The sequence below is a fragment of the Canis lupus genome, chromosome 2 (genome assembly GCF_011100685.1).
Source record: "Canis lupus familiaris isolate Mischka breed German Shepherd chromosome 2, alternate assembly UU_Cfam_GSD_1.0, whole genome shotgun sequence".
NCBI lineage: Eukaryota > Metazoa > Chordata > Mammalia > Carnivora > Canidae > Canis > Canis lupus.
The window spans coordinates 70,131,170-70,158,080 of NC_049223.1; the positions used below are offsets into that span (position 1 = coordinate 70,131,170).

The window sequence follows — 26,911 nt, forward strand, 5'->3', positions numbered from 1 at the left end:
AGAGCAGAGTCCAGGGGAGTGGCAGACGTAAATAGATAAACAGATGAAAATATCATTGAAACTAGGGTGTTCCTTAGAAGGGAGAGAATGGGAGAACATGAAGGGAAGGAACCAAAGCTTTTTTTGGTCAGGATCCAGGGAAGGCCTCACTTAAAAAACTCAGTTTAGGGGCACCTAGGTGGCTCGGTCAGTTAAGCATCTGACTCTTGGTTTCAGCTCAGGTCATGATCTCACGGTTGATCATGATCTCAAGCCCTGAATCGAAGGGCATGGAGATTCAAATTCTCTCTCCTTCTCACTCTCACTCACTTTCTTTTTCTCTCTCAATTAAATAAATAAAATCTTTAAAAATAAACAAATAAAAAGTAAATTCTCTATTAAAAAAAAAAAAAGAAATTCAGTTTAAACTGAATCCGAAAGGAAAGAGAAGAGCTTCCTTGGTAGCAGGAACCACCTAGGCAAAGGCCCTGAAGCAGGAAGGTGCTTATGGCATGGAGAAAAGCTAGAATGTGACAAGGATCAGGTCAAGAGGGACCATGTGGCTGTGCCAAGATCCAGTGGCTTATCCCAGGGCAGTAGGGGCCATGAGAGAAGTTTAAGCTGGGGTGCCCGGCCACTGGGTTTGTGTGGAGTGTCCATACTGCTTTTGTCTACTGTATGGAGAGTGCTGTGGGGGGTGGACGAGGGGGACAGAGAGGGAGAAGAACGTTCCAGGTCTGACCTGCAGGAGAAGGACTTGCTCTAGGAACTGCCAGGAGCAGGAGGTAGGGAGCAGGGAGGGAGAGTGAGATACTTGATATGAGGGTAGAGATTAGGGCGCGGCCAGGCCACGAAGGACTTCACAGGTGCTGGTCCAGAGTATGACTGGGGGAAGTGATGTGATCCAATTTGTTTTTAAGTTCTCCTTAAGTTCATCCTTACTTTGTCCTACAGCCACCCTGGCCAAGATGTCAGAGGTTTAACCCCTATAGGACTGGAGACAGGGGTGAGGTAGGCCCAGACCAGGTGTTAGGGCCCCAGCTCTGCTTCCCAGCTTCCCAGCCAGTGGGTGTGGGTGAACTCCTGAGCTTCTCTGAACCTCAGCTCCTTCCTCAGGAATGGAGGCTGGGATTTCCCATGCCTGAGGGCTTCCCTGAAGGCCTGGTGAGCTTGTGTGTATGTGTGTGTGTGTGTGTGTGTGCGTGCGCCCCTCAATACTCAGTGCTGCCATCTGTATCCTTAGGAGTCCACTTCCCTCCTGGAGAGGGGGCACACAATATCCCAGGGAGACAGAAAGGCCAGGCCTGTCCTGCTTCCTTCTGTATCCCCAGACCAAGGACAGTGCCTGGCACATAGTAGGTCCTTAGTAAATGAGAAGGTTGGAGCCAGACATCCTCAAGTTCAAATCCTGGCTTCTTTACTCTGTCCAAAGTTTGCTTTGAATGAGATCCTTGACCTCCCTGAACTCAGTGTGCCTCCTTCTGTAAAATGGACCTAATAATCAAGCCAACTATTGAGAAGATTGTGAAGTTGTTAGAACTGATGCATCCAGGGGGCCAGCTGTGGGGCCTGGCACTGTAGTATATATTCCAGAAGTGAAAGAATTACTGGTGCTACTCTTGCTATTACAACAGTAGTAGGGAAGGGATTGGGGTGCAGTGATTTTATACATTTATTCATCGGTCCTTTCCCTCCATAATCTCTTACTGACACATCTGCTTTCAGGTGCTGGGGATACAGTTAGGCCTAGGGAAGATCACAGCTTAGGAGGAGGACAGACAAAGGGATTGGGATAATGAGGTGTTGCATGTGGAGCTTGGTCAGATGACCAGGGAGGGACTCAGTGATCAGAATGGGCCAAGATCAACTCAGGAGAGCAGCCAAAGAAGTGCATTCCATGTGGAAATGTGTGAGCTGTGGAATCTGGCTCCTTCAACTCCCAGATAACATCAGACACCTCACACCCAGGCAGGGCAGGGAGGACCGGTGGCTGTGAGGTCAGGAGAGCTGAGATGACCTTAGAGTCAGCCGGGGCACCACCCTCACAGCCCACAGGGAAGTCAGGAAGGCGGTTCTGTTGATTGGAACCACCGCCCCCCCCCCCCCCCCGCCCCGCCCGCCGCAGGAAAACCTGACAAGGACTAGAGAAGTGTTCTCTTCCAGAAAGCCAAAGGGAAACACATTTGTTTCCATGACACATTAATGTTTTTCAAGAGACAATGTGATTGTTTTCCTAATTTTGCACTGGAAAGCAATGAATGGAAGATTCCACCTGCTGTGACAGCCACTTCCTCCCCTAGGCACTAAACAATTGAAGAAGCTTCCAGGCCCAGCTCACTGGTGCCTGAAATTTCACCACTGGAGCTTCATCACTTTGGCTTGCCATTTTGTCCTTTGTAAAAATGCAAATATCTACACAGCAACCAGGTATTCAACAGAAATAGCATGTTCATTCATTCAACAAATCTTTTCTGAGTTTCTTCTTTAAACTAGGTAGTGGCTAGAGGCTGGGAATAGAGTGATTAATTAAGACTCAGCTTGTACTTTCCAGGAACTCACAAGCTGTGTGTGGGGAGCAGGAGAGGGCACACCTATTTGGGGAGGGCAGACACGGAAACCTAACATGACAGGGTTGCAAGTGATGTTATGGCAGTGGGTATAAAAGGTCATGGGAACCCCTAACAGGGATGATCCCAGTTATGTGGTTCTCAGGGTCATAGTAGGGATCTGACGTGTCATGAAAGAAGAGAATCCCAGGAGAGGGCACAGTCAGGACCCAGGAATGGCATCATGAGCCAGCATGGTGGGCTGTGGGGACTACAAGCCATTCAGGCTGGGACACAAGGCAGGACAGGGCAGGTGGGACCGGAGTGGCAGGGAGGGCTTCTCATTGATTGGATGCTACTCTTCAGCTCAGGAGGTGGCCTGTGTCACAGCGCTCTGCTGCTTCCCCAGTTTCCCCTCATCTCCTCCCACCAAGCCCACCAGACTCGCCTTCGGGGATCTGCCCTGTGCCCTTCTCAGCCACATGGGTCTGAGCGACCCACCCCCAGCTCCAGGGGTGGGACCCGATTGCTGTAAGTAGTCAGCCTATGCCCATCCTTCTGGTACCTGACTGGTTCAGCTGGGTGACCCAGCTCAGGCCAGTGAAAGGCCAGCTGTTTGCCAGGGTTTCTGGGAAGGGGATCCTCCCCTTTCCTCCAACAGAGATCGCCTACACGTTTCTCCTGGCTCCGTGGAGGGCAGGTGTTGGAGGCCAGGGGTGAAGGCTACCTGGGGAAGAAGGCAGGGAGGAGACAACGTCAAAGAAATAGGCTCTGGGTAGACCTACCCCTCTGTTCTCAGCTGAGCCAGCAGATTCCCTTTTGCTCAGCCCATTTGTTGTTACCTTCAAGTGGAAAGTTCCTCACTGGTACAGGGCATTCCTGGGGGAGAGCACTGGGTGGAGCCGGGAAAGGAGTGGCCAGCAGGTGCCTGGACCTGGGTGGGGTGGGGTTGGCCAAACCTCTTTCCTTTGAATTCCACCTCCATGTACAGTTCCTATCATGAGGGAAGATCTTTCCCCAGGAAACATCTCCTGACCCCTAACACTGGCATGGCACCTGGATGCAAGTCCTGGTCGGGTAGCCCGGCATTAGGGGTCCTGGGTTCTAGCCTAACTGAGCCACCTGTCTGACTGTAAGGCCCGCGCACCCTTTCTGGGCCTCTACTGGTGATTCATCCACCAGCCCCCGGCTGAGCAACCCAAGGGGAGGGGTGATGACCAAGCCAGCCCTGCAGGCCCAGAACCCAGGACAGGCCTGGCACAGAGCAGGTGTCAATGGGCCTGTTGACCAGTCAATGTGGGAACTGTGCCTTCCTGCACTAACCTCCCACAGTCAGGACCATGTGTGACGTTAACAGGGACTAGTTGCTGTGCCTCTGTCCTCCCCAAGAGCCTCCTGAAGACTCCAGCCCCAAGTTAGAGCAACAGGAAGAGATTTTGGAGGAGCTATAATACACAGGGTATATGACAAAGGCCTCAGATCACGCAGAATCTGTAGTGATTTTGAGCCATAATTATACTGCTGGGGAGAAAAAATCCACCAAAAGCTCAAGTCTTTACTTTTCAGCTGCAGCTAATCTTGGCAGCCCAGCTCTGGGACTCTTTCCTTGTTCTGTTCATTGGTGTGTGTTGGAGACAAGGGAGAGGGCAATGATCAAGTGTTCTCCACCAGAGAACAGACTCAAATTGTGAAGCCAATTGGTGGGGGCCAACTTGAAGCCCACTGCTCTGCTCCGCTTGGTGGTATGGACTGCTTCTCAGGGTGTTGGGAGGGAAAGGACCTGTGTGTGTGTATTCATAGACCAGAGCAGAGAAGGCAGAGGTGGGGAGACCTCAGGAGGTAGGTCTAGGTTGAGGTGTGGGCTGTCCATTTCAGGCCCACTGCCAGCCTAAGATTCAGGTTCCTCTCTTGAGGGCACCAGGGGTCAGGCAAAGGGAGATAGCCTGGGGGAGGGGGTGTACAGGATTATAAGGTTATGAAGAGTCATCATGGAACATGATATCACTCACTCAACACTAATTCATTAATTTATTTGTTAGTGTCTTCCATCCTGGTACTTGTTGCTAGTTGGAAAAGTAACAAACAGGAACCATATGAAAGTATATATTATATGATGTATTGTAATAAAGGCCATGAAGAGGGACATGATGGAGAGCCAAGTATAAATGATTAAAAGCTATGCAATAGACATCGCTGAAGAAGTGTGGAGGGGGAGTTAAATTTTATTTATTTTTGAATATGCTGATGCTCACAATAACCCAGCATACTCCAAACATGTCATTTAAAAGACAGAGGTTATGGGGATCCCTGGGTGGCGCAGCGGTTTAGCGCCTGCCTTTGGCCCAGGGCGTGATCCTGGAGACCCGGGATCGAATCCCACGTCAGGCTCCCGGTACATGGAGCCTGCTTCTCCCTCTGCCTATGTCTCTGCCTCTCTCTCTCTCTCTGTGTGACTATCATAAATAAATAAAAATTAAAAAAAAAAGACAGAGGTTATCAGATTGGGTAAAAAGGAAAGACCCAACTAGTTATCATCTACAAAAGAAAACACTTTAAATATAAAAACATATATTGACTAAAAGTAAAATGTTTGAAAATTAATTGCAAGCATTAATTGAAAGAAAGCTAGAATTGTATATGAGTATCAAAGTATATATAAGAAAAATATTATTACCAGAAGCAAAGAAGATAATTTAATAACGATAAAGAAGTCACTTCACTAGGAGAATATACAATCTTCAATGTTTATGCAACCGATAACAACCAAAATACATGAAACAAAAACTGATAGAATGGCAAAGAGAAATAGAGAAATTCAAAGTTATAGCAAAAGATTTTAAAGATTTAAACAACATAATCAACTGGACCTAATCACCAGCTATAGAAAATTCCAAATAATAGCAGAATACACATTTTTTTTTTACCAATGCACATAGATCATTTACTGAGATAAATCATAATCTAGGCCATAAAAAGGTGTCAATGAATTTAAAGGGATTCAAGCAATACAAATATATTAACTACAATAGAATTGAAGTAGAAATTAATAACTGAAAGACCCCCTGGAAAGCCACCAACTATTTGGAAATTAAACACATTTCTAGATAGCCCATAGGTCAAAGAAAAGAAATCAAAAGGGAAATTAGAAACAATGTATCAAAATTTGTGAGATGCCACTAAATCAGTACTTAGGGCCTTTACTGTATCACAAATGGCATATGCTAGAAAAGAAAAAAGGTCTCAACTCAATGATGTCAGATTCAGTCTTATGAATTAGAAAAAGGAGGAGCAAACAAAACCCAAAGTAAAGAGAATAAAGGAATTAATTAAGATCCGAGTAGAAATCAATTAAATAAATAACAGAAAAACAACAGGGAAAACCAATAAAGCAAAAGCTAGTTCTTTGAAGAGATCAAAAAAACTGGCAAGCCTCTAGCCAAACTGATAAGGAGAAAAGAGAAAAGACACAAACTACAAATATCAGAAATGAGAGAAGTGACATCGGTATAGATTTCCCAGATATTAAAAAATTAACAGAATATTATAAACAATAAGTTCATATAAACCAATAAATTTGACAACTTAGAAGAAATAGATTATAATTCCTTAAAAGGATAACCTAACAAAGTCCACTCAGGAAGAAATATGTAATGTGAATAGTTGTGAACCTATTAAATATATTTTGAAATTAGAAATCTTTTCCTAAAGAAAAATCCAACTTCAGAGGGCTTCACCAGTGAATGTTACTAAGCATTTAAGGAAGAAATAATACCAAGTCTACACGAGGTTTTTCTCCAAAATGAAGATGAGTGAATACTTTCCAATTCATTCTTTGTGGCCATCATTTCCCTTATACCAAAACCTGAAACCAAAAAGAAAACTACGACAATATTTATCATGGAGGTAAATGTAAAATATCTAAACAAAATTATAATAACTCACATCCAGGAATACATGTAGAGGATAATATATCATAACTAATTGGGACTTATGCCTGGAATGAAGAATTGGTTTAACATTTGAAAGTCAATCAATGTAATTCATCATATTAACAAACTAAAAACAAACAAGCAAAAAAAAAAAACAAAAAACTGTATGATTATCTTAAAAGACCCAGAGAAAGCATTTGACAAAATCCAACATTCATTCTTAATAAAAACTTGGTAAGCAAGAAATGGAAGTGAACTTCCTCAGCCTATAAAGGACATCTACAAAAACCTTATAGCTGACATCATACTCATGGTGAAAGACATAATGCTTTACCCTTAAAATCAGGAAGAGGGAAAATTTCTGCTCTTACCACTGCTATTCAATATTATACTAAAGCTTTGGTCAGTGCAATAAAACAAGGAAAAAGTTAAAATCACTCAGCAAGAAAAGGAAAAAACCAAACTGCCTTTATTCACATACAACTTGATCATTTATGTAGAAAACCTGATGGAATTTATAATACAAAAAAGTAGAACTAATAGGTAAGTGACTGCAGGATACAAGATCAATATGCAAATATCAGGTGTATTTCCATATGCTAGCAGCAAATAATCAAAAATAAAGATTATAACACATCTGGGTGGCTCAGTTGGTTAAGCATCCGACTCTTGGTTTCAGCTCAGGTTATGATGTCAGGGTCCTGAGATTAAGCCCCGCATTGGACTGGGCACTGAATGTGGAGTCTGCTTGGGATTCTCTGCCTCTTCCTCTCCCTCTGCCCTTTCCCCTGCTCACACACTCTCTCTTTCTCTCTCTCAAATACATAAAATCTTTTAAAAAAGAAATAAAGATTATAAAAACAATACCATCACAATAGCATAAAAAATTAAAATTTTAAGGACAGGTCTTATGAAATATGTACAAGTCTTGTATACTGAAAACTATAAAACACCATCAGTTTTGTCCTAATTGTTAAATAGATGCAATCAATCCCAATCAGAAACCCAATAGTCTCTTTTGTTTCAGATACTAACAAACTTATTCTAATATCTATAGATAAATGCAAAAAAACCTATAATATTCAAAAAACTTTAAAGTTAGAGGACTAACAGTATTTGGTTTCAAGACCAATTACAAATCTGCAGTAATTAAGACAGTGTAATATTGGCATCAGGAATGACAGAGAGATCAATGGAATAGAATAGGGGCCAGAAATAGACCCACACATATACCAACACCTGATTTTTTTTTTTACAATAGTGTAAAACAATTCAGCTGAAAAGCAGTAGATTTTCCCAACAAATAATTCTGGGACAATCAGATATCCAGAGAGAGAGAGAGAGAACTTTGATCCATAGTTAATGTAAAACATAAAACTATAAAGCTTCAGAAGAAAGTATAGAAAAAATGTTATGATGTTGGCTTAGGCAAAGATTTCTTAGATATAACTTCAAAAGCACAATTCAAAAAGGAAAAAAAACTGATAAATCGGACTTCATCAAGATAAAAAAAATGCTGCTCTTTGAAAGACACCTTTAAAGAGAATGAAAAGATAAGCCACAGACTGAAAAAGAAAATATTTGCAAGTCAGGTCTGCTGAAAGACATGTATCCATAATATATAAAGACCTCTCAAAACTCCATATAAGAAAACAAACAACGCATTTTTAAAAAGGTCAAAAAATTTAAACAAATACCTCATCCAAGCAGATATAGCAAAGTTGATGCAAACAAGCACATGAAAATATACTCCACAGTCGTATTCATTAGGAAAATGAATATTAGAACCACAGTGAGATATGAAATTCACCTAGCAGAATGGCTAAGATTAAAAAGACTGACCATACCTTGCCCTATATCTAGCACTTTACATGTAATCTTCCTGCAACTCTCCAAGGAAAATTCTACTGTTATCTTCTTTTTACAGGTACAGTCCTGCAATGTGAGAGCTGGAAAGTTCTTTTTTTTTTTTTTTTTTTTTTTTTTTTTTTAGAGCTGGAAAGGTCTTAAGGAATCAGTCAATCCAATATCTACCCTCACCCACTCCCACTCCTACCTCTATTTATAGATGAGGAACCTAAAGGACCCAAAGTAGAAGTGACTGCCCAAACTCACAATTAATGACTTCATCGAATTCCCATGGTTCACTGCTACTTGGAGCTAACAGTTTATGGAAGCAGGATCACATCATGAAGCAGGGTCACATCATGAAATGCCCCCATTTGTTTAGTCACTTGGTGTTACTTAAAAGGTGCACATACATATGTGCATCTGTGTGTGTACGGCAGGGTATGAATGTGGGAATGTACATCTACTTATAGGTAACCATGTCAACATGCTTCTATGTGTATAGTTTGATGTCTGTGTATGTGTACATATGTATCTAAAACCTTTTCAAATTTCTCAGGAACCATTTTGGGTCTGTTTTTCCAAAAGCCTTTTAGGGTCTATAGTGGCAGATGTGACTTACTCTACTCTTCAGCAGCCCAGCTCAATCCCCCTCTCCCTAGGTGGAAGGTAGATTGGGGTTGTTTTTCCTCCTTTCCTCACTGGTATAGCCACTGAAGAATAAAAGTTGGCCCTTGGGAAGAAAGGTTGGCTGTTATTTTCTTTTTTTTTTTTTTTTGGCTGTTATTTTCATAAACAAAGCTGTGAGCTTGGATGGCTTCAAGATAATAGCGTATAAGTGAGATGCGATTGCAGAGAGTTAAAGAAATGTTCTTCTCATTCAAAACTATAAAGCTTAAAAGAGTTAGATACAAGAGTAACACCAACCCAGTATACAGACCTGGAGTTCTCTCTCCCATCACCTCTTTGCCTGGCTAACACCTACTCGTATTAGATTCAAGTTCATTCTCCCCAGGAAGACTTATCTGACTGGCATGTTCCTCTCCCATGGTCCTACCACCCACTATACCTGTTCTGCCCCATTATACCTCACCATACTGGATGGGGAGAGGTGGGAAGAGATTGGCAGACAAAGGACATGGGGCAGCTTTCTATATCTTAATTAGAATAGTGTAATCCACATGTGTATAGATTTGTCAAAAGTTATTGAGCTGTACATTTAAAATGTGTCAATCTTTATTGCCTGTAAATTATAATGCAATAAAATTGACTAAAAAAATTTCACTCCATCATCCTCAGTAGTACTTAGCCCCTCTACTCTCCATTCATCTTTCACAGCGTAGGGACAGAATAGGGAAATTATGATGGGAATACAGCTTCTGAAACATTCTTTCAGCACCACGGACAGAGTCACCCCCCCCCCCCCCCCCGCCCATTGAGGCGGGGCTGGGGGGTAGCAGCTTTGTTAAGCCCAGGAAGATAACCAGGTATCTTCTGGCTAATGGTGTCAAGACACGTGGGAAACACAGCTCATTGCATCTACTCAGTATGTTATCTAGACCACTGCACGTTTACAAATGCGTAGAGAATGTTGTCAAGCCACGATGGGGAAAACACTGGAGGAAGTTCAAAAAAATATGAATCTAGTCCCTGACTCCTACCATTTGCTCACGCCATGACCTTGGGCAAGTTATCTTCGCCACCTGGATCTCCACTTCTTTGTCTTTAAAATGAAGGGGTGCACCTTATGATCTCTAAGGGCACTTCTATAACGACCCCCATAATAATATAACGACTTTATAACTTCCGTATGGCAATGTATGTGGGTTTTGCCCCCATTTTAGAAGTAATTCTGCATTCTAGTTTTGAAAACCATAGTTCCTGGTTGTATATCCTATATATAGCCCAATCAACATTGAAAAGAATCTCACCCTGGATGTCCACACCCCTCTGTCCTGAGCTGTTCTGGGTCCTTTCTTGCTGGGCAAGGGAGGTCAGTCATTGACAAAGACTCAAAATTGATCAACTTTGACAAATGGATGAAGTTTTGGTATCAGATTGAACTGAATTTGGGTCTGGGATCCACTATCCCTCTCTGTGGAATTTTGGGAACATAATTTTACTTTCAGAGCTTCATGGGTAGTCATTCACTGTCAGGCTGAGCCATTTGAATTCCTCTCTCCCATTGCTCTAACACTGTCACCTTTTTTTTTCTTTTCTTTTCTTTTTGCAATTGTACACAGAACAATGATTCACTCGTAATTCTCCATTTAAATTTCTTCTTGATTCATCTACTAGATGGAATTAGCCTTCAGCTTCTTATTACTATACTCATTATAGCCACCATTAGAACACGGATTCATAACTGTTCTTGCCACTAATATAATTGCTGCTGGACTGATATGAATAATTCCTACTATCATTAACATAATCAAAAGCTGTTAACTGCACTCCTTCACTTGCATAGTCTGGATCTCTGTGCCGCTCCAGATTTCGCTCTGCTTGGGCCAACCCTTTTGCTCTTCTCCAAAACCATGGCCTTTTCTCCTTCTATCCCCACAGTTGGTAGGATAACTTCTGCGTCCCCTCTTTAGGGAACACATCACTTCATCGATTTATAGTAACTACTCCTGCTGCTATTGCAACCACTGCTAAAAATGACCTGGGCTGGGTGTGGTGCTGAGAACTTTGCCACACGGGTGTCATTCTCATCCTCCATTTCACAGTCATGGAAAACTGAGGTTTAGAAAAGTGAGTTTCTCTCAGTCATTTAACTAATGAGTGATGGATCCAGCATTTGGTTTCAGGCATTTCTGACCCAAGAGGTCACACTTTTGTCAGTTTTGCACCACAAAAGGAGATTGTCCTTGCCCTGACCTCCTCCTCTGTGTTCCTTTTTCCCTTCCTCCACCCCAGATCTTTGCCCATAGCCCAGAACTTCCAAGTATCCTTGGACAGAGAGCCTCTGATCTGTGATTCCATCCAACTTGCTCTGGCAGCAAAGAGGATTTTGCCTTAAACATCTCTCTCATTTTAAAGGGAACATCTCAAGGAGTCCAAGCACTATAGTTCAGCCTGAGACCCCTCCCCTGTGTCTAGACCTTCTTATCTGGGACCTAATAAATTAGTTTCCCTTTGCAGCAGCTCAAATGTGGCCCTGATTCTCCTCCAAGCATCACTTTGCTGTTGATATGTGAGGCACGACATACTGCGCCAGAGTTTGTTTCAAACAGCTATACCAACAAGCTTCTGATTCTCATCTGACCCTCACAACATTTGGGGAAGTAGAACATTATGCCCACTTGAAAGACAAGAAATTGAAGCCCAGAGTAACATATTTTTGGGAGTAGAAAAACATTAGACATCATCAACCTTCTCCTGGTATAGATGAACAAACAGACCAAGGGAAGGGAAGAGATTTGGTGGGGAGGCCAACACCAGATCTCTCCCCCATCCATCACACAGGCTATGAAGAGATTCAGGGTTTTGTTTGTTTGTTTGTCTTTTCAGTGTGATTCTTACTTAGCCTCCTCTTCAGAAAAGCCGTGGGTAAGGCAGGAGCTATATGGATTCAGGCTCAGAGTCGCAGGTCTGCCAATGACTCCACATACATGGCCTCAGTTACCTCCCCTGGAGAATGTTCTTTCACTGGCCCAGGGTTTTGAGACCTGGGTATTCTGGATGTGCTTCAAATATCTCACCCCCCAGGGACATCAAAACTAAATGTGGTCTGTGCAACTCCGTTGATCTCAGTTGGCAGCAGGGACTTCAGTTCCCCTGCAATGACTTAATCCCTCCTGCCGGAAGCCCCAACCCATGCGTGTGGGCTCAATAAATTGATGTGTAGAAATTACCATTTTCCAGGGCTTGCTCTCATCAGCTGTGAATAGGTGGTTGTCCGAGGGCTTCTGAATGAGCCCTGGAGTCCAGCTGGGATAAATCTATCTCTCCCAAGTGACATTTTCTGGGAGGCGACATTGAATTATATCACATTATAATAGCATTTTACTTGGTTATTTAACCTTTATTTAACTGGAGTTGGAACCTCCTGCTGAGTCTGGAGACTTTTCCTAGCAGGAGGATGTCCTGATTATACAGAGATGGTTGTTGTGAACAGTGGACTGGGGTAACAGAGTGAAGGCTTTGAGGGTGCTGGAGGTGCAGTTTATAGACCTTTTGATGTGGTCAGAGGCTGACTCTGGTAGGGCCAGACACGTGGGCATGAACCTCTTCCAGCAGACACCCAGCTTAGATACCCTAGAGAAACAACTATTTTTGTTCATTCACTCATGCATTCATTCACTTTCTCATTCTCTTAAGAAACATTTATTAAGCATCTCTTCACTGGACTGATGCACTGGATGACAAGGACACCACCTTAGCCTCAGGGAGCCCAGTCTTGTCCCAGAGGAAGACTCTGTCATGAGAAGTGTCTGAAAGGACATCAGAGCACTTAACTCCCTTGGGACGGGGTAAGTGATGAAGATGTCTATCTTAAAGTGGGGGCCCCAAAACAGACCCAACATAAGGGTCTGAGTTCTAGTAGCTCATTTAGGGTCCAATTCAGGAAGCCCAGTGAGGAAGTGCAAAGAATGACACAGGGAGGGCAGAAAAGCCACAGAGGGAGTGTTGCTGAGTGGTTGCCTCTGTGGGCTGCAGACTTAGCCCCACTGGGGACCTATGAGGAGCTACATGGAGACACCTCGGTACCATCTTCCTGGTGGCTGGGAGGCTAGAGCTGTTACCACTGACCCTCACCATCAACCCCAACCAGTCCCAGTGGGATGTAAGTCCTCTCCACTTGGATGCTGTGATGCCAGAGAAAGCCCACAGGCAAAGAAAAGGGGAGTAGCCATTTAAGGATAGCATCTACCCCAGCATTTTAGAAGAGGAGATGACCAAGCAGACCTTGAAGATCAAGTAGGAGTTTTCAGCTGAAGCAGGTGTGCAGAATGGCTTTTCCTGGCAGCTGGACAGCGTGGGTTGGAATGAGAGGCAGGACGTTGTTTTCAGACACTTGTTGCTGAGAGAAGTAGCTTGAGGGCCAGGAGGGTTCAGAGACCTGTTTCTAGGCCAAGGATGGGAAAGGTTTGGGCAGTTTGTATATACATGGAGAAGCCTTGTGCCACTGGAGGGATGATCTGAAGAAAGGGAGAGAAACGGAGGGACGGGATGCCTGAGCTAGCTGGGCCCTTGCAGGCACCCCTGCCAGAGGGAGTCCAGAGACCACCAGAGGGACAGCCTTTCATGAAGGCCAGGCCCCTCTGCTGGAGACAGCTGCAAATCAGTAAGTAAAGAGCCTGGGAGTGTTCCTCCTGGCCCCCATTTTCCCAGTGTTGGAGGATTCCAGACGACCAGCAGGAACCGAGGACCCAGAAGGTTGAAGCTCTGGAAGGCAGAGGTCTGGGATGGCTTGTGAGGGTGAAAGAAGGGGGAGCAGAGCAGGAGGGACTCCAGAGGGAGGGGTGAGGCTGGCGTCAGCAGAGGCCGCCCAGCTTACAAATGAACAGAAAATCACACGTTCCCCAGCAGGCTTCCCACTCCGGAGAGAGGGCACAGGTAGGAGGAAGGGTTAGATGCATTTTATTTCTCATGAACAGACTTTCTCAGCCCCTGGGCTCCCACCAGCTCTGGCCATGCCCACCATGTGCACATTTCTCAGACACCAGTCCATCCAGCCATGCTCTGCGCACCCTCCTGTGTGCCTGGGGCTGCCCTGACCTGGCCCACCCTCCACAACATGTGACTGGAGGTGAAGATGGAGGGATGAAGAAAACAGGTGACCACAGTGACCCTGGGGGGCTGATGGGGAAGGATGTCACAAAGGGGATGCCTACTCACTGGAGGCAGACTGCTCTGATTTCCTATCTCCTCTCCATCCCTTAGGCCAGTGGAAGTGGGGGGCAAGGGAAGATAACAAGGGGATCCATTCTTGTCAGAACTCTGTTCTTGCTTTAACTTCAACCCTGGTGTGGTCAGCTGCCCTCTCTGGGCCTCCATTAATTGGAAAGATAATAAGATCTGTCCAGCCAGCTTCACAGGGTTCCCACAGGGTTCCTGGGAGTGGGAGAAATTATCGGTTGTGAGAATCTTTGCAAGCTGATTAGAGAGGCTCGAAGGCTAGTGGTTATTTATCATGATTTCCCCTCCTCAGTTTCTCCATCTGTAAAGTGAGGGGAGCCCAGAACCCAGACAAGCCTAGGCTCCTTCCAACCACCAGTTTGCCAATCACCCTGGGAGGAGTTTGTTGAATCAAAGGCAGGGGTTCTCCAGTGCCTTTTTCCTGGCAAGTGCTCAGAAAAGCCTTTATCTTTGCACAGCAGCCACCTGGTTCTCAAAACAGATCTGAAGGAGGAGGAGGCAAGGGGAGAGAAGATTCGAGAAGCCAGAGGTAGCTGCAGGGCCGGGGTGGGGGGGGGTGGGGGGGGACAGCAGTGGGAGGGAGCATTGTCCAACTGACAGGGTGGAGTGGAGATTGGAGCAAGGGGGTGGGTGGGGGAGCAGAGGTGAGGGAGGCAGGTCTAGACCGGAGATGGGGTCTCAGGGTGGGACTCAACCTCCAGCTCTCTTCAAACCCAAGGCATTCAGAGAATAAGCACGGCCCACAAAGGTGTAGTGTTCACTTTGAGTTGAGCAGGAAATGGCATTCCTGGGCAGACTCCCCCTTCCCACTCCAGAGAAAGGGGAGGAGGTGAGCTTAGTGCTTAGATGTGCTTCCTTTTCCCAGGACTTCTGGGCTTCTGGGCTCCGGGGCTCCCATTGACTCAGGCCACCCCATGGGAGATCTCGGCAGGCAGCGAAGCCCCCAGCAGCGTCTCTGGAGGGCCCTTGCACAGCCCAGCACCTGCAGCCGCTGTGGATGGTGGGGCTTGGCAGGGCTGAGCCTGGCTGGCATGGGTTTCGGGAGCGCAGCCTGGTCCGAGGTTGAGACAGGTTTCAAGTGGCTGGTGTGCTCCTGACTTAGTTTGGCTCATGCTGTTGCAGAGTTTTCATGAACCTTGGCTTAGGGACACACATGGCAGGTGGAGCCCAGTTCACAGCAAGGAGATGAGCCCAGCCAGACCTGCGGCTTGAAGCCACCCATCTGTCCAAGCCCCATCTCGGGTAACTGACCTCCAGCCGATCTATGAGACTCAAATGAGAGTAAATTGCTGCTATTTGAGCCACTGAAAGTATTACACAGCAACAACTGACTGTTGTAAGCGTCTAGCACGTGTCAGGTGTTGTGTTTACCTCAGGGGACACAGAAGTGACAGGATTCACATGGTTTCTGCCCTCGGAGAGCTCACCATTGGTAGGGGAGGCAGACAATGAACACAGCACCAATGAGTGAATGAGCCATGAAGCTTAAGATGGCTAAATCGAGTGGGAAGTGTCCCAGAGAGTGATGATGAGGCCAACTTTGGGTGGGCAGGGGGAGTCCCTAGGGGAGAGGACATGTGTATTGGGACTGAATGAGTAGAAAAGGCCATGCCAAGAGCTGGGAAGTGTTTGGGCAAAGGTGACACCAGGGACAAAGGTCGTGTGTCACAGCGACTCACCAGCCAGAATTGGATGAAACAAACAAAGGACCATGGAAACAACAGAAAGAGCCAGTGTTTACTGAGCATGTACTATGAGCTGTTTGAAGCTCTTTGCTTAAATGATCTCATTTAATCTTAACAACATGCCAAAGAAGTAGATACATTGGTCAGAATTCTTTTGAAATGATGGAGCTTCAACTCAAACTGGCTTAACTAGCCAGAGAAGTCCAATTGGCTCAGTGGATCTCTCTCTCTTTCTCTCTTTGTCCCTCCCTCCCTCCTTCTCTCTAATTATCGGACTTGTTTTTGTATGGAGGCCTCTCTCCCTCTTTGCACCTCGACCCCTTCAAGAGGAAGCAGGGAGAGAAGGGAGAATTAGAACCATTGATAGCTTCAAGCTCATGTCATCCCACTTGGTGCCTCTAAAGGAAGAGAGAGCTGTGGTCTCCAGATGCCCATATACACAATCCCAGAAAGGAACCAGACTGGCCATCTGCTCTTTGAATCTATCATGTGATTAGTCCCACCTGGGACTTTTACATCCATCTAAGTAGATAGGGTAAGGGCCGGGACGGGCAATCCTATCATGTAGGATTGTAGGATGTCTAAGTAGTGGTGATGGGTATCTCCTTTAAAACAGGATGGGGGGGGGGCAGTTACCAGAAAGAGGGGGGAGATACTGAACGAGCATAACCATAACCGAGATACTGAACTATCACTGTTCCAGTTTAATGAATAAGAAAGCCAAGTCTTGGAGAAGTCGATAAATGACATTAGTCATTTGCAGGTGGCAAAGCAGAACCTCAAATCCATCTCTGCCTGACTTAGGAGCCCCATACCACTAGCCATCAGGCTCTTAACCACTCCGCCAGCACCTATACCTGAGCCCCAAGGGGCCTCAGCTCATGATTCTGACCAAGACAGGAAGACTTCTTGAAGCTCCGAGACTCCGGCAGCTCAGGAGTTTACAAACCCATTCTTCCTGGTGGTTTTGATATGAGGCTGCCGAGCCTCGCCTTCCACGAGGTACAGAACACGCTGCACCAGGCAGTCTCCTGTTGTCTGAGCAGTATTGAGAGTGAGCATCAAAGGGAATAGAGACCACAGCTGTCATTGCCAGGGGCAATATTAGCCAAGAGTTATAAGATACATTAAGGGCACTAAAGTATGATCTGTCATTTGAGCCCGCTCTCCAGCAAAGTGCACAGCCCAGAACACCCCGGCACAATTACAGCCTCTTCCCGCCCCTCGGCCCTTCCCCTGGGCTCCTTCCCAGCAGCCAGATCCTCCTTCTACCTCTCCTGCCAGTCCCAATCTGTTCACTTCATTTAAGAGGTGATTCATAGCCATACAGTTCATCAAATCTGGAAGGACTTTAGGGAGCCCCTGGTCCAACCTTGTTCATTTAACAGATGAGAAAACAGAGCCCCAGAGAGGCTCGGGTACTGATTCAAGGTCATGGAGGAAAATACAGGCATACCTCATTTTGTTGTGCTTCACTTTAGTGCACTTCACAGAGACCGTGTTTTCTACAAATTGGAGGTTCATGGCAACCCTGTGTCAGGCAAGTCCTCAGCACCATTATTCCCACAGCATTGGCTCACTTTGTGTCTCCGTGTCACATTTTGGTAGTCTCACAATATTTCAAACTTTTCATTATTGTGATATTGGTTATAGTGATCTGTGCCCAGTGATCTTTGATGTTACTATTGTGATTGTGTTGGGGGCACCACGAACCAGGCCCCACATGGGACCGTGAATTTAACTGACAAATTTTGTGTGTTTTCTGACTGTTCCACCCACTTGCTGGCCATTCCCCCATCTCTCTCCCTCTCCTCAAGCCTCCCTAGTCCCTGAGACATGACAACATGAAAATTAGGCCCATTAATAACCCTACAGTGGCCTCTAAGTGTTCAAGTGAGAGGGAGAGTCACAGGTCTCACACTTTAAATCAAAAGCTAGAAATGATTAAGCTTAGTGAGGGAGGCATCTCAAAGGCCAAGATGGCCAGAAGCTGGACCTCTTGTGCCAGTTAGCCAAGCTGTGAACACAAAGGAAAGGTCTTGAAGGAAATTAAAAGTGCTACTCCAGTGAATACACGAATGATGAGAAAGCGAAACAGCCTGACTGCTGATATGGAGAAAGTCTGAGTGGTCTGGACAGAAGATCAAACCAGCCACAACATTCCCTTAAGCTGGAACCGAATCCAGAGCAAGGCCTTAATTCTTTTCCATTCTGTGAAGGCTGAGAGAGGGGAGAAGAAAAGTCTGCAGCTGCAGAAGAAAAGTCTGAAGCTAAGTGAGGTGGGTTCATGAGGTTTAAGGGAAGAAGCCACTTCCATAGCATAGAAGTGCATAGAAAGCAGCAAGCCCTGATGTAGAAGCTGCAGCAAGTTAACTCAGCAGATCTAGCTCAGATAATTGATGAAAGTGGCTACTCTAAACAACAGATTGAAACAGCCTTCTATTGGAAGCAGATGCCATCTAGAACTTTCATAGCTAGAGAGGAGAAGTCAGTGCCTGGCTTGGAAGCTTCAGAGGACAGGCTGACTCTCTTGTTAGGGGATAATGCAGCTGGTGACTTTAGGTTGAAGCCAATGCTCATCTACTATTCTGAAGGTCCTAGGGCCCTTAAGAACTGTGCTAAATCTACCCTGCCTGTGTTCTATTAGTGGAACAACAGCTGGGAGGATAGCACATCTGTTAACAGCATAGGTTAGTAGATATTTTAAGCTCACCTATTGTTCAGAAGAAAAGATTTCTTCCAAAATATTACTATTTACTGACAATGCAGCTGGTCATCCAAGAGCTCCGATGCAGATGTATGAGATTAGTGTTGTTTTCATGCCTGCTAACACAACATCTGTTCTGCAGGTCATGGATCAGGGAGTAATTTTGACTTTCAAATGTTATTCTTCAAGAAATATATTTCATATGGCCATAGATAGTGATTCCTCTGATGGATCTGGGAAAAGTAAATTGAAAACCTTCTGGAAAGGATTTATCATTTTCGATGCCATCAAAAACATCCCTGATTCGGGAAGGGTTTGTCCAAATATCAACATTCACAGGACTTTGAAAGAAGTTGATTCCTACCTTCCTGGATGACTTTGCAAGGTTCAAGACTTCAGTGGGGGAAGTAATTGCAGATGTGGTATTAAGAGAGAACTGGAATTAGAAGTGGAGTCTGAAGATCTGATTGAATGGCTGCAATCTCATGATAAAACTTGAACAGATGAGCAGTTGCTTCTCAGGGATGAGCAAAGAACGTGGTTTCTTAAAGAGGAATCTCTTTCTGGTGAAGATGCTGTGAAGATTGTTGAAATGACAACAAAGGATTTAGAATATCAAATAAACTGAGTTGATAAAACGGCAGGGTTTGAGAGGATTGACTCCAATTTTGAAAGCAGTTCTACTGTGAGTAAAATGCTATCAAACAGCATCGCAGGCTACAGAGAAAGCCTTCCTGAAAGGAAGAGTCCACCAAGGTGACAAATTTTAAAGAAACTGCCCCAGCCACCCCAGGCTTCTGTACCCACGACCCCCATCAATCAGCAGCCATCAACATCGAGATGAGACCCTCTACCAGCAACAAGATGACAACTCCTTGAAAGCTCAGATCATGATTAGCATTTTTCCAGCAATGAAGTATTGTTTAATTAAGGCGCAGGCCTGGCTTTTCTAGAAGCACTGCTATTGCACACTAACAGACTCCAGTATAGTGTAAGAATAATTGTATATGCACTGGGAAATCAGAAAATTCATCTGTCTCACTTTATTCCAATATTCACTTTACTGCAGCCGTCTGGAACCAAATTCACCTTATCTCTGAGGCATGCCTGTATGGCGCATATTTACGTAGTTGACCTCATTCAATCTTCATGCAGTGACCCTGGGAAATAGATGTTACTATTTTCCAGCTTACTTATGGGGAAACTGATTCTCAGAGAGGATGAGTACCTGCCCAAGGTCACACAGCTCGTAAGTAACAGAGCTGGTTTTCGAACAGATTCATTTTTGTTATAAAAATCCAAGCCATGAACCACTGTGCGCATCATTTGCCAATTTGAAGTTCCTCTTCCCTCCATTCCTGCTCTCCTGTGTCCTCTGGATCTCTGCAGCCTGCAGATGCCAGGCTAACCTTGTCATCTGGCTCACAGTTACCTGCACTCAAAGAGAGGCCCAGAGAAGAACTGGGAGGTGCAAAGAGAGGAGATACCATTGGGTGTTCTTTCTCTTTTTCCAGCATAGCCACAAGGAAGACGTTCTCACTCCTTTGGTGCTTTTCTCCATGTGTGTATGTGTGTGTGGGTGGGGGGGGGGGGTTCTGGCAACTGTGGTCAGCAGGGGCAGTAGGCACGGGCCACCCTGGGGCCAGCGGGAAGCGAGGTCCTGAGCCCTCCTGGAAGCATCTCACTCCTCAGGTAATAGCAGCTTCCAGAAGCATCTGACCTCAGGCTGCCTCATCTTCTCCTCTTACTCGGCTAGCTCTTTTAAGACCGTTATAGGCAGTTCCCTGAATCAAATCTCCTGCACTTGAAATTTCTCCTGTGGTTTTCCAAAATGAACCCTGATGGTTACAGCACTTGGGCCCAGAAGTGGTTGCAGAAACAACCCATCAAGAATGGGACTTTGGTGTCGGTTGTCTGGGGGATGCTGATGATCTCATGGCCAGTGAGAAATGGGATCCTGGGACACCCTATCTGCAGTGGCATCTAAATTCCTTAAATTCCCAAAATTGCTTAAATTCTGTGGTTGTGTGGGATGCAGTGCCAACTGAAGGGAAAACCTTAGGCAGACCCAGTGGCTGCTAACTTGACGGTTATGGTGGTTTTCATGGCTATCTACAAGGAATGTGCGGAGCAGTGGTTACCTATGACCATGACTGTACCAAAGAGTTTAGTGATGGAAATTCACAGCCTCAGGGCTTTAAACCATCAGCTCAAAGCCAGATCACAGAACTAGGGACCTTCTATGATCACTCTTATCTTTGGTAGCCATAGAACAGATACAGCTGAAAATCAGACCCCAAATTCATTCGTGAGCATTCCAGAATTACAATGCAAGTTGGACTCACAGCTTTGGTGTTTTCACCTGTAGAAGTTAGGGCATTTGTTGGGGAGCAGAGGGTCCCTGAGAGTCAGCTTGAGAACGCAGAGGAACCTGAATGTCTCATTCTTGCACATCCCCCTGAGAACTTCTTTGTCATCAAGGCAGTCTTCCCTTCACTGTCTGAGGAAACTAATCTTCATTTCTTGAAGATCCTATAATAATAAACACTCACGTGGTAATTCCAATCACAACCCATTTGACTTGCCTGTTTGCCTTGTGCAGACAGCATTTATAGCTCAGAAAATAGCCATGGATGACCACAGAATGAATCAGGGGGTGAATATAGTTGCAGCTACTCTTCAAGGTCAACACTACCTCTAGCCCCTGGAAAAGAAATGCTGTTCTGGAAGCTGTTTGCAATTGTTGAGCTGGCAAATGCTTTCTTCTCTATACTAATTTGCAATCACTACCAGAAGTGGTTCACTTAAATCTGGAAGACATGGCAGTAGAGCTTAGCTTGCGTCAGGGCTCTGTCAACACTCCTAATGGGTCTTAATCTACTCTGAGTCACCTTGGTCATGTTGGTAGCTCACAGAACATCATGCTGATTCTCCAGATTGATGATATCCTGCTGATTTGGGAATGTTCACTGGGAAGTAGAAAGTACTGTATGGGCCTTACTAGGGTGGGTACATGTCGGATGAGGGGGAAATAACCCCATGGACATTCAGTGCCTTGTCATCTTGGAGAAGTTTCTAGAGTCCAGGGGTATGGAGAATTTGGGAATATGTCATCCATAAAGGGAGAGAACGTTCTGTACCTTGCACCAACTGCATCCACTCAAAATGACTCAATAGCATGTGGAGCTGCCCATGATGAGTGGAACGTTCAGCAAGTAGATTTTGCAGGGGGGTAGGCTGCAGTGCAACATGCTTTGCCATCTGGACCTTTGATCCCCGGGGCTGTCATGGGAACTGAAGTTTACATGACAAACAGGGTTGGCTGCAACAGCCCCACCCAGAAGTGTCCCCAAAAGGTAAAAATGAAAGGATACTGTCAGGAGGAGAACCTCAAGCAGCACTTGTCTGTTCACTGGCTTGAATGGATAGAGGGCTAGAGGCAGAGATCTTCCTTGACCTGTGGCCTTGACTTAAAATCTAGCCAGGTGATGAGGGAAATCACCAGATGGGAGTATTGGTGATGAGGAGATTTGGCGAACAGCTAGGTTTGTGAGTCCTCAGGGGTGGCAGAGTGTACAAAGGGCATTAATGCAAAGGATGCAACAAACAAGAGGCGACAAGGAGGCCATCCTGTGGATGTGACCTAGCCTGTGTCCTCAGACTCCCAGGTGCTTGTAAGGCTCCCAGGTGCCACCGTCATGGTAGCAAGGGTAGATGCCATGCATGGGCTGCATGACATGGGCTCCTCTTACTCTCCTCTAATCTAGCTGCAGCCACCGAGAGCCAAATTTTTCAATATTAAAATCTTACACCTAGCCTTTATTATGGCAACATTACCTGGGATGACCAGCCAGCTCCCTGGTGGAAGGCTGATTACTTTTTCATTTATGCCTTTTACCAAAAGGGATAAAATAGAAACTAATGTTTCAGTCAACTCCTTTAACTGTGGATCTACAGAACACCTGACTTGCTATCATGATGCCCTAGCAGCATTGCTTCTGTCTAAGGAATTGATTTCCTAGAACAAGACATGAGCAGGGCTCTTGTAACTGTGGAATTCATTGTATGCCTCACTACCTCCTGAGTAGCTACCCTGATTGAGAGGGAGAATGGCCTCCTGATGATTTGATGAGAATGCTGTGCCAGTTCTGGGTGGACCCAAAAGATGAGGTACATCCTATGAATCAACCATAGGTCCAGGAATTGAGGGGTGGAAGCAAGAGTATTAGTATTAGACGTGATAGCCCCATCACAGAACCTTTGCTTCCTGTCCCCACAATTTGGGCTTTGGTGGCTAAAATAGAGTAATCCCCAATGAGACAATGTTTTCCCCTAGGAATCACAGCAATGGTTCCTTTGAATTAGGAGTTTAAGATGACCACTCAGCCAATCTAGGCAGCTCTTGCTTCTGAATCCCCAGGCAAAGAGAAGGGCTCTGAACTGGCTGGGTGATTGCTCCTGATTAACCAGAGTGAACTGGGCTACAGCTACAAGAAAGAAGGCAGGGGCATCTATATTTGAAATCCAGGGTATTTTCTGGGATGTCCCCAGGGGTAAAAAATGCTATGGAAGGCTACCTATCAACTCTGTAAAGACAGGCCCACCAGAGATTCAGATGTTTTAGGAAAAAGGTTTAAATTACCCATAAGGGGGGGCACCTGGGTGGCTCAGTGGCTGAGCATCTGCCTTTGGCTCAGGTCGTGATCCCAGGATCCTGGGATCACGTCCCACATCAGGCTCCCTCAGGGAGCCTGCTTCCCCCTCTGCCTGTGTCTCTGCCTCTCTCATGAATAAATAAATAAAATCTGTGATAGGTGATAGATAGATAGATAGATAGATAGATAGATAGATAGATAGATAGATAACCTGTAAGGTAAACAGCATGACCTGAGGGCCAAAGGACCAGGAAAGGGTAGTAGAAGAAGAAAGTTAAAATATTAACTAAAGTTATAAATACTAACATTAACTATTGCCCTTGGTCAGTTATAGAAATAAGGATGGTAGCAGTTATGAATATATTTATTTCCATGTGATATATATGATTCGCTGTACACTGAATGTGTTCTTTCAAAATTCCTGTGTTGAAGCCTAATCCCCAGGGGCACCTGGGTGGCTCAGTGGTTGAGCGTCTGCCTTTGGCTCCAGTCATGATCCTGGGGTCCTGGGATAGAGTCCAGCATCATGGCCCCTGCGCAGAACCTACTTCTCCCTCTGCCTGTGTCTCTGTCTCTGTGTGTGTCTCTCATGAAAAAATAAAGAAAATCTTTAAAAAAAAAAAAAAGAAAGAAAAGAAAAGAAACCTAATCCCTAGTGTGATTGTATGAGGAGGTGGGGTTTTCAGGAGGTGATCAGGTCAGGAGGGTGGAGTCCTCACGGATGGAATTTGTGCCCTTATAAAAGCCACCCCAGAGAGCTCCCTCATCCTTCTGCCATGTGAGGACACGGAGAGAAGCTGGCCATCTTAGGACCCAGGCAGTGGACCCTCAGCAGACATGGAATCTGCCAATGCCTTGATCTTGGACTTCCCTGTCTCCAGAACTGTGAGAAACACATTTCTGTTGTTTATAAGCCTCCCCTCCAGGTCCCCTGGCTTGTGTGATCTTGTTCCAGTAGCCCAAATGGACAAAAACACCATTTATGTTTTCCCACTCTCTTCCTCTATTATTTCCGGTTAGGATCTAGATTATAAGGATCCAATAAAGAAGGATCTACTTACAAGGATCTAGACAACTGCATTTTTACCCAATAACACAACACCCAGGTGAGACTGTGATGAAGCTGGAATAAGAACCCTCAGCACCCAGAGTTGGAGAAAGCAGGCGGCCGAACTTGGTGTGTCTCTCCCTGGGGAAAGATCAAGGATGTGTTCCCTTATAGGAGGGCTAATCATCCTGGGTGGATGCATGAGGCCGCAGCTGTTCTGCATGGAAGCTGTTGTTCGTGAATCTGGGTGGAAAGGTGAGGACACAGGCTGAGCAGGAAGGGTGATGAAGAGGATATTTCCTGTTTGCCACCAGCTCCATCCCCACGTCCCCCTCCTCTAGCCCATTGACTAGGGATGGATCCTTGAAAACTACATTGCCCAGAATCCTTTGCTAGGAACCTCCCTGTTACATTCAGCCAGTGGGAGGCCGTCTGTGGGCTGGGCCAGTGGGGACCCAAAGGAGAGCCAAAGCTATTCCCCTCTGGTTCTGGTGGCTTCTCTGCAGGGAAGGGTGACTATGGGCTCAGCAGATGTGTTCCCAACCGATTGATAATAAATTAATAGATCCGCTGGACAAGTACCCAGATACAAAACTACGTAAAGATCTCTGCCTTTAAGAAGCTCACATTTTAGAGAAGCAGCCAAACTATATGATCCATGAGCCAAATCCAGCCTGCCATGTTTTCCCCTGGCTGGCAAACTGAGAATTATTTTTAAATTTGTAAATTGTTGACCAAAAAATCAACAGAAGAATATTTTGTAACATAAGAGAAGTATATGCAGTTGATGTTTTAGTATCCATAAATAGTTTTTGGAACACAGCCACGCTGGCAGAGTTGAGAAGTTGCAACAGAGACAATATGGTTTCGAGCCTAAAATATTTACTATCTGGCCCTTTACAGAAAACGTTTGCTGATCCCTGACCCAGAGAATGAGACAGAGGGGAGGGAGCAGGGATGGGAGCTGAGAGCTCCTGTGCGGGGTGAGCCCTGCTGGAGCACAGAGGGAGGGGGCCACTTTGACAGGAGCAGCTTCCAGGCAGAGGGAAGGGTTCACAAAGCTCTGAAACCCCACAGCTTGTGTGGGATGCTCTGTCGTTAGTGCATGGTGAGAGGGGAGACAGGCAGGCGAGGACACTGACTTGGTCAGGGGTGCTGGGAAGGGCCTTCAGCACCAAAGGCCAGGGCGAGACTCCTTCTGGGGGTGGCGGAGAGACACTGCAGGCTGTGTGGACTGGGCAATGTTTAGGGAAGGTCGTTCCAGCTACAGAATGGAGTTACAGGAGGAAGTGACAAGCTGCAGGGACAGTGGTTAGGAAAGCCCAGGTGGGTTGTCCACCCCTGCCTTGCCCCCTCCTAGCCGCGTGACCTTGGGCAGGCACTTAACCTCTCTGGCCTCCCTCAGCAGCCCCGCGGGGACCACAGTGCCCCGCTCTGAGATCTGTCAGGAGGATTAGATGAGCGGATACATTAAAGTGTTTGGTTCTCGGGGCGTCTGAAAAATTGCTGTGGCTAGTATGGCAATCATCCTGCAACTGTCCTGGGGGGACACCTCCCACCCTAGATTCTAGGAGCTCCCTGTGGCTGCATCCTGCCGGGCCGCTCTTGACCGTGAATCCTGAGAAACAGTCCTGGGCCCTGGAGACTGAAGAAGGAAGGATCAGGAGTGGTTTGCATGACTGTCCTGAGACTCAGGGAGAGACCCCGGGGAGGGCAGTTGTTGGAAGTAAAACATTCATAGTGAGGTGGTTTGTCGTACAGCCTCCAGGCAGCAGGTCTCTAAAGGGCTGTGGGACCTCGCGAGGGTCTCCTCTGGAAAATCCGGGGGTTGGAATTGGTGACCACCGAAACTTTTACTAGCAGTTTCCAGGTACCCTTCACAGCACCCCCAGACTCCCCCAAATCTGGCTCCTGGGAGCCGGGTGTCTTGTTTCACCAACCGGACCACGAACGCCCCCAGCCCAGAGCCTGGCCTTCACGGCTCCCATTACTCTTTCCTTCCCGCTCTTTGTATCTTGGGCTTGACTCCACTTGGGGGGAGGCCTGCTGGAAACAGTGCCCATTGGGCCACCTGGCCATGCAGTGGGCCCACTCGGGCTCATGAGAACCGTCGCTCTGGGAATACAAGTCTGGGTGTGTGGGAGAGAGACACTGGGGCAGTCCCAGCCATGGCACCCAACAGCCAGTGGGACCTGAGCACCCATCTCCATCCAGAGGTGAGACCACCTTTCCAGATCCACCTAACCTCAGAATGGGAAAGGGCATCAGATTGCCCGGCCCCAGCCCTCCTGGTTCATGCATCTGCCCGAGAAGTCACTGTCGGAGCCAGGACTAGAGCCCAGGACTCTGGACTCCCTGTCCAGTGCTCCTTCCACCATGCCTTCCTGCCCCCAATTTGTCCTTCACTCTCAGGCTGGTGTAGACACAGCCCCAGACAGCGTCTTCCACCATGGGCAGGCATGTGTTTTAGTCATGGTGTGATGTCTGGTTTTTATTTAAATGAACCAGCACGGGGAGGACAAAATTACGACCCAGGAGAGATGAGAGTGCCTTGTGAGCTGAGGTGTATCCACCCCACCCTCTGACTCCCCTGTCGACTCTGAAGCGAAACTCAAGGGCAATTAGATTTTACATATTTTGCCTTTTATACTT

General features: G+C 46.2%; 1 long non-coding RNA gene across 1 annotated transcript; it reads left to right on the forward strand.

Annotated features, from left to right (window-relative positions):
* The first annotated feature begins 2,795 nt into the window (after positions 1-2,795).
* On the forward strand, positions 2,796-26,911 carry LOC119870048. The gene is made up of 5 exons (XR_005355077.1): positions 2,796-3,056; positions 12,623-12,774; positions 13,903-14,081; positions 14,623-14,693; positions 23,957-26,911. It is a non-coding gene; the product is annotated as an uncharacterized LOC119870048 (long non-coding RNA).